The sequence below is a fragment of the Dipodomys merriami genome, unplaced genomic scaffold, assembly GCF_024711535.1.
Source record: "Dipodomys merriami isolate MVZ:Mamm:240054 unplaced genomic scaffold, mDipMer1.0.p SCAF_247, whole genome shotgun sequence".
NCBI lineage: Eukaryota > Metazoa > Chordata > Mammalia > Rodentia > Heteromyidae > Dipodomys > Dipodomys merriami.
In genome coordinates, this window is record NW_027203904.1 from 1396874 (window position 1) to 1405043 (window position 8170).

Consider the following 8170-nt stretch of genomic DNA (forward strand, 5'->3'; position numbering starts at 1 on the left):
TGCACTCAGCCCTAATTTTTCTAATTCTTCAGTTTTAACCTGTGCACTGAACTAACAGGAGAAAGTGGCACACTAAGAAACTTGCCAATTTTGCCAAATAAAGAACTATGGTGAAGGTCAGAGAAAGGACATTGATTTCATCGTAGTCATGACAAGACAACACCTTAGCATAACTTCAGAATACTAATCCATACTCACCTACTGTTTTTGTTTTTGTTTTTGTTTTTTTGTCAGTCGTGGGGCTTGAACTCTGGGCCTGGGTGCTGTCCCTCAGCTCTTCAGCTCAAGGCGAGCGCTCTACCACTTGAGCTACAGCGCCACTTCCAGTTTTCCGGTGATTTATTGGAGATAGGAGTCTCATGGTCTCTCCTGCCCAGGCTGGCTTTGAACCGCGATCCTCAGATCTCAGCCTCCTGAGTAGCTAGGATTACAGGCGTGAGTCACCAGCACCCGGCTCTCACCTACTGTTTTATTTACCCATGTCATTAAGTCTGAGTTGTATGTAGGAGTCTTCAGGGCCTTCAGAACAGGAAGATCTAGGCGAGAGCCTAAGATTGGTCTGCCATTTTGGACATAACATAACTAGTCAGATGAAAGCCCTTAGTAGTGTCCTATAAATATGTGCATTCATCCTACTACATTTGATAAGTATCCCCTCGCAAAATTATCTTTCGTTGGGTCACTTTCTGACATAGCAGCTGTCTGGTAGCTCCATTGTGACTTCACTTTATTCTGCTGAGCCAGAAATGGAGAAGGAGAGACTGACCACAACACAATTGCATCTTTCTCAATGAGCAGTGAAAGGCATGGGAGTATTTAAGATGCTTCCCATGTTCTCAGTGAGCTAGTACCACCTTGGATTCCAGCTCAAATCTTGATAACCAGATACAGAAGTTACATATAGCTTGTTGTGCCAGATTCACAGCTAGCTACTGGGGTAAATGAGAAAGTGGAAGGCCTTGGTGTGATATGAAGCAGAATTCAAAGGATGTGGGGATGAAGTGAGCTACCTGGAGGGAAAAGGAGAGGCAGCTGAAGCTGAAGCTGAAGAGCACCTAGAGAGAGAAGATAGAGCAAGTTTGAGGCCACCTGGACATCAAAGTAACCCATCTGAGGTACAAGTGTCTGGCTGTCCAGAGCCACAGAGAGAAGTTGGAAGAGCCGCAGCAAGTGCTCTTTCCCATTGCTAGGGAGCTCCCAGAATGCCAGAGTAAGAATTGGTAGCTTCCTAGAGCACTGCTGCTGAGCACATCTCAGATCCCTTGCTATCATAATTGACATTGGAGAGGAGCAGCAAGAGTTGTATGAGGTGATTGCAGCTCACTATGTGGAGCCTGTTCTGCAGCATTGTGGAGTGTGGTCTCTCAGGATGCTTAGAGCAAAGATCCTATAACTGGTGTCAAAGAATGCAATCTACTTGGAGTAGACATTTATAGATGGCACGTGCCTGAACACAACAAGCTGATAATAGCTGCTAGAGGTAGTTTCCCTAAAGATCTAACAGCCAAAACTGGAGAGGCAAACCCAGAGCTCTGCACCACATCAGTCCACCATGAAAATTGCTTCTACCATAGTACTGGCTACCCAGTTTGCACACTCATGACCTTTTTACCCTGATTGTGCCCCACAATCCCTCACAACTTTTGCTCTTTCACTTTGTCTATGCTTCCTTTTCCCTGCTAAACAGTTCTGGATGCCTGTATTAGCTACCCCAACCCCTGCAAAGCTGTTGCTGCTACCCAATTTCCTGACACTGCAACTCAGCAATTACAGTCACAGTTACCCTTTCCCTGGTATCCTAGTCTCTACTACTCTTTTCTGCTACCCATAATTCATAACACCATGGTTCCAGCTACCTGATCCCTGACACCCCTCTCTCTGATACTCCATTCCCAAACAAAGGGTAGATTGGGCACAGACAGTCGACTTGGGTACTCCTCTTGCAGGCACATTGGTCCAAGTTATTCCTCAGGTATTTAACATGAGGGACTAACTGGTGGTGGAAAGAAAAGAGGTCACTCAGAGGTCACTAAAATCCAAGGACATCACTTATAACTTCTTGCTAGGAAAAGAAGGCTCTAAGGTGAAAGTTTATGAGAAAAGAAAATTTTACAAAGAATATTGATGAAGATGCAAAAGGTTTAGCTTAGTCTCTTCTACTAGTGGTCTGAATTATTTTTGACATATATATGTAACTACTTTGCATTTTAAAAATTATATGAAAATGCACATTTATGTGGCACTTATATTAATTTATGGAATAGTTGTATAAGATCACGTTAATGATATTCAAGATTTTATGCTCTATGATATGCTCAAGAGGCTGCCTTTGGAAATATAAATTGAGCTCTCTAACAACAAATGAAATCTCATTGTCAAATACTACAAGGAGATTATGGATGCTAGTACCAAAATGAAAGCTGTAACAATAAAACTGAATAAAGCTGCAAGATTAAAGGGAGGGAGTCAGTGGTAAGGGCAATTATAAAAGAGAAATTCTTCACCATGAAATCGTGGAAGGATAGAATGTGTTTGTTGAATTACTAGCTTTTAAAACCGTCTTAGAAAGCAAAACATTGGTTTTTATTATTGCTATTTGGAACCTCTTTAACGAATGGTTTAACAAAAAATTATCAAAACAACTTTGAAAATTCAATGATGTGAATTATCAGATTAACATTATACTCAAAGTTGCCTTCACATGCAGGCAGGCTGCATTCCTTTTCTATAAAATTAATGGACTAAACTTCCTTTTGAATGGTTGGACAGTCCATGACACTTGTTCCAAAATAAGAAAAGATACTGGAGAGAAGAAAAAAAGAGGAAGGAGATTCAAGATTGCTGAAATTAGCATATTTCCCATTTAGACTTTAATGGGATTTTTCTACAAAGAATAAGATTTTCATCTTACCATAATAATGTCAAAATTGATATGCTATAGGATAGCTTCTAAATGTAATATTTAATGCTGTTGGATTACTTGAAGACAAATGTTTATAGAAAACTTTAAATTTCAGAAAAACTGTAATGTTCCAATAAACACGTAGAAGAAATATAATTTAAAAATTCGCTGCTCAAAGCAAACCCTGGCAGGAAAGTCTGAGAGATGCTTGTCTAGAAACAGGAAGTGGCACTGTGGCTCAAGTGGTCAGGGCTCTCCTTGATCTGAAGAAATTAGGGATATGTTGACACCCAGGTCCTGAGTTCAAACCTCATGACTGACAAGAAGAAATTTTAAAGAATTAAAGCATTAGGCCTGGGAAGGAGACTCAGTGGTAGAGTGTTTGTCTTGCATGCATGAGGTCCTGGGTTCAATTCCTCAGCACCACACAAGCAGAAAAAAGTGGAAATGGCACTATGGCTCAAGTGATAGAGCACTAGCCTTGAGCTGAACATATCAGGATCAGCACCCAGACCCAGAGTTCAGGCCCCCCTACCACCACCAACAAGAACAACAAATTAAAGCATCCAACAACCTGAAGATGTTGTCCAGAATAATGAATGGGGCATTATCTGTTTACATGACTTAGTGACTTAAAACCTAGTTTACCAGGGGAGGTGGTGGGCAATTTGTGTGTTTCCTAAAACCTGCAAAATTATTTTGTATTTTCCCAAGGAGGGAGAAAGGAGGGGATGGGGGGAGGAGGAGAGGTGTTTGGTGACTTTGCCTTTTGGTTCAGTGATTTTTCTGGGGACAAATTCAGAGAAATACTGCTTACAATCCTAGTTGCATGGGGAATGAAGAAGCCAGGCCCTGGAAGTGGTTTTGTCCTGTCCTTGGCCTGGTTCCAACAACCAATGGATAATCCAAGTCCACTTCAGGACCAAGATGCCTTGAAGACTACTGATCCACTGGACAGGCAGACCTAACCACAGCCAAAAAAGGCAAAAAAGGCAATGCCGAGGGCAGCATTGGAAATCTACACCAGGCAGAGATTTTTTTTATATTTTTTATTGTAAAATTACTGCACAAAGGGTTTACAGTTACATGAGTAGGGTAATGAGTTCATTTCCTATCGAGCATTGTTACCTCCTCCTTTGTTTTTCCCCTAGCCCTTCCCTCCCTACCTCCCCAACACCTCCCTCCTTGACCCCTGCCCGACACTGTAAATTCATTTTTGACACAGTGTCCTCTACATCTCATCATCACAATGGGTCAACCTGCATCCCCATTTAAGCATTCTGCTATATCCCTTACACTCCCCAAATTACAAAAATGTATATACAAAATGCAGAACACTTGATCAAATACAGTGAAAACAGGGATTATACCATGGGGGGGGATGGACCTACAAAAGAATCACATAGTACATTATATTAAAAACAAAAGCAAGAAAGAAAAAACCACTATGTCTCTGACTTGGGGTACATTTCGCTTAACATCATTTTATATGGTCATATGTACATAGCCTTTGATCTTCTCTGCTTGTCCTAGACATGTACTAGTCCTTGCAAACAAGGGAAACCATGGACCTATGTTTCTTTGGGCCTGGCTTACTTCACTTAATTTAATTTTTACCAAATCTTTCCATTTCCTAACAAATGGGGTAATGGCATTCTTTCTAATGGAGGCATAGAATTCCATTGTGTGTGTATGTCTATATCTATATACATATATATAGATATATATCACATTTTCTTGATCCATTCATCTACTGAGGAGCATCAGAGTTGATTCCATATCATAGCTATGGTGACTAATTCTGCAATAAACATGGTTGCGCTGGCAGCTTTGGTATGACCTTGTTTGTGATCATTTGGGTAAATGCTCTAAAGTAAGATTGCTGGATCATAGGGGAGCTCTACACGGATTCTTTTGAACAACTTCCATACTGCTTTCCAAAGTGGTTAAACAAATTTACAATCCCACCAACAATGCAGTAGGGTTCCCTTTTAACCACATCTCCTCCAACATCTGTTGTTATTACATTTCTTGATTATTGCCATTCTAACTAGAGTGAGGTGCAATCTCAATGTTGTCTTGATTTGCATTTCTTTTATGGCCAGAAAAGTTGAGCATTTCTTTATGTGTCTAATGGCCATTTTTATTTCCTCTTCAGAGAAGTCTCTCTTTAAGTCTTTAGCCCACTTAGTTATTGAGCAGTTGTTTGTTTGAAGATTTATTGTTGGGGGATTTTTTTTTGAGTCCTAAGTATATTTTAGATATAAGACCTTGTGTCGAGAAGATCTTCTCCCAGTATGTGTGCTTTCTATTAATCTTGCTAGCTATGACCTTTGCCTTGCAGAAGATCTGATGTTTAATGCAATCCCATTTGTCCAAACTTCCTTTGATTTCTTTTGTTTCTGGCTCTCTATTAAGAAAATTTCTGTCTGTGCTAAAAAAAAAAAACCCTAGATTTATTCCTATTCCTTCATGTAATGTTTTCTTGGTGTCTTCTTTTATTTTGAGGTCTTTGATCCATTCAGAGTTGATTCTCATGCAGGGTGACATACAGAATCTAGCTTTAGTTTTCTACAGGTGTTTAACCAATTTTTCCCACACCATTTACTCAAAAGGCTGTCTGTCTCCCATTCTGTTTTTTTAGCTCCCTTGTGAAAGAGTAAGTGGCTATAGGTCAGTGGATTCATTTCTGAGTCTTCAGTCTTATTCCACTGGTCCTCAGGTCCATTCTTGTGTCAGTACCAAGCTGTTCTTTTACTATGGCTTTTTAGTAGAGTTTGAAATTTGGAACTGATATTGTTCCAGTACTGTTCTTTCTGTTAAGGATTGACAAACCTGCAGCCAGTATTATACTTAATGGTGAAAAGTTACAGCCATTTCTTATAAATACAGGAGTGAGATTAAAAATGTCTACTCTCTCCACTCCTCTTCAACTTAGTATTAGAATGCTAGGTGGGGCAGTAAGACAAGATGCAAACTGAAAGGGGATCCAAATAGAGAAAGATGAAGTAAAACTCTCCCTCTTTGCAGATGACATGATCTTGTATTTAAAGAACTCCATGACTCCACTCCCAAGTTACTTGAGCTGATCAGAAATTTTGGCAAACTAGCAGAATATAAAATTAACCCTCGGAAACCAATGACTTTCCTGTATTCCAATAACAATAAGAGTGTGTCTGAAATTAGGAAAGCAACCCCTTTTTAATAGCCGCACAAAAAAAATAAAATACCTACGAGTTAACTTAAGAGGTGAAGGACGTCTGTGATGGAAACTTTAAAAACCTTAAAAAGAAAAAGAAAGTAGAACTAAGGAAGTGGGAAACCTCCCATGCTCATGAATTGGGAGGATTAACATCATGAAAATGGCAATACTGCCAAAAGCTATATCCAAATTCAATGTGATACCTATCAATATCCCAATCTTACTCTTAAATGAAATAGAAGAAGCAATCCAAAAATTATTATGGAAGAATAAAAGACCCCGAATAGCACAGAGGGTTTTTTGTGATTCTTATTTTGTATTACCATTTTGATTCTACAAAGTCATCTATGGATTTTAACTTCCTTCCCTCCCTTTGGATAAAGCTCAAAATAACCCTGCCTCTAGCTCCCAAAACACTTATATCTTAGATCTGAAAAATTGTTCCTAGATAGTGAATTACTTAATTGTATTTTGAACGTATAAAACATGCATATAAAAATAGCACATTTTGATCTCATGATAAAAGAGCCTTTTCCCCTCTCAAATTTATTTCCTGAAAGGCAGTTTTAGAGAGAATCTGTTTTCAGTTTTAGATGAAAGGCTTATAGGAAACTGTGTTCATCTTCTGGCTCCTCTTCCTGCACCTCAAAACCTAAAACACAAATTTTACAACCCATTTACAAGAAACAACACAAAAACCAAACACTGAGAATGCTCAGATGCAGAACGTTTTACAAAACCTAGAATATAACTTTGCTGTCTGAGGGAGAGGCTCTCTGAATAAATTAACAAACAAACCCAAAAGAGCAGCCAGGAGTATCAGACGTGAGTTTCCTGGCTACTACTCCATCGACCAGGAGCATGGAAGGGCTTCCTGAGCCTGCTGGAGAGTGCGTGGAGAAAAGTTTCCTTGCCAGCCTGAATACAAAAGTTGGCATCACCCCTCCTGGGCCTGTCTTTCTTGTCTTCTCCCCACAGTGGAGCAGAATTGTCCCCTGCTTCATGAAGGATAAATACTGTACAAGCTGGTCCACAGAGTGCCTTCTATTCAGTCTGCACTCCTTCCTAGGTGGGCGGTCTCTGCCCCACGGTGTGTGTGTGCTCCCAGGGGCTGATCCTCAGAGCCCAGGCCCACGGGGCAGGCAGGTGCTAGATGTGAGTCAGTGGCACTGTGTCATTCACACAGAAGCTACTGGGTTGCTGCCCTAGCCCAACAGGAGGTGTACCCTGATCTTCTCCCACAGTCCCAGGCGAGGTGCCCACAAGGGCCCCATTTGGACAGACTGCCACTAGGATCCTACTTCACCAGAGGGATCAGCATGCCAGATGAAGTAGCTGCCACCTGAATTACTACTTATTTTATGGAGCAGTTTTAAACAAAGTGATACATATTACTGTATGATATATAATGCTATATCCTTGAGTCTATAGTCCAAAATCATTGAACTTGATACTAACAAAAATGGATTTTATTGTTTGTATTTATAAGGCCATAATGGCAAACTGAAATAAAAGTACAACAAAATCTTATCCAAAACACATGATTAAATATCAGAATTTGAAAAAAAATTGTATGTAAGTAGTGCAAACGAAGTTATACTAGAATAGTAAAACACACACAAAATATTTATTAGTTACATTCAAAAGTAAAATAAGTAATTACAGAAAGAATTACTACTAGAGGGCTGGGAAAGTGGCTCAGCGGTAGAGTGCATGCCTTGCAAGCATGAGGACTTGGGTTCGATTCCTCAGCACCACATAAACAGAAAAAGCCGGAAGTGGCGCTGTGGCTCCAGTGGTAGAGCGCTAGACTTGAGCTGAAGAGCTGAGGGACAGCGCCCAGACCCAGAGTTCAGGCCCCATGACCGGCAAAAAAAAAAAAAAAAAAAAGAATTACTACTAGATAAAAAATATTACAATAGTTTAACAGGTTGAAGTGATATAGGTTAAATATTTGGTTTTTATAAAAGTTATTTAAATCTCCCAGTTCTGTTTATCTCAGTGAAGGAAAATGTTAGAACGTAGAAATTATATGTGGCACCTCTTGCTTCCAGTACCACAAAGGG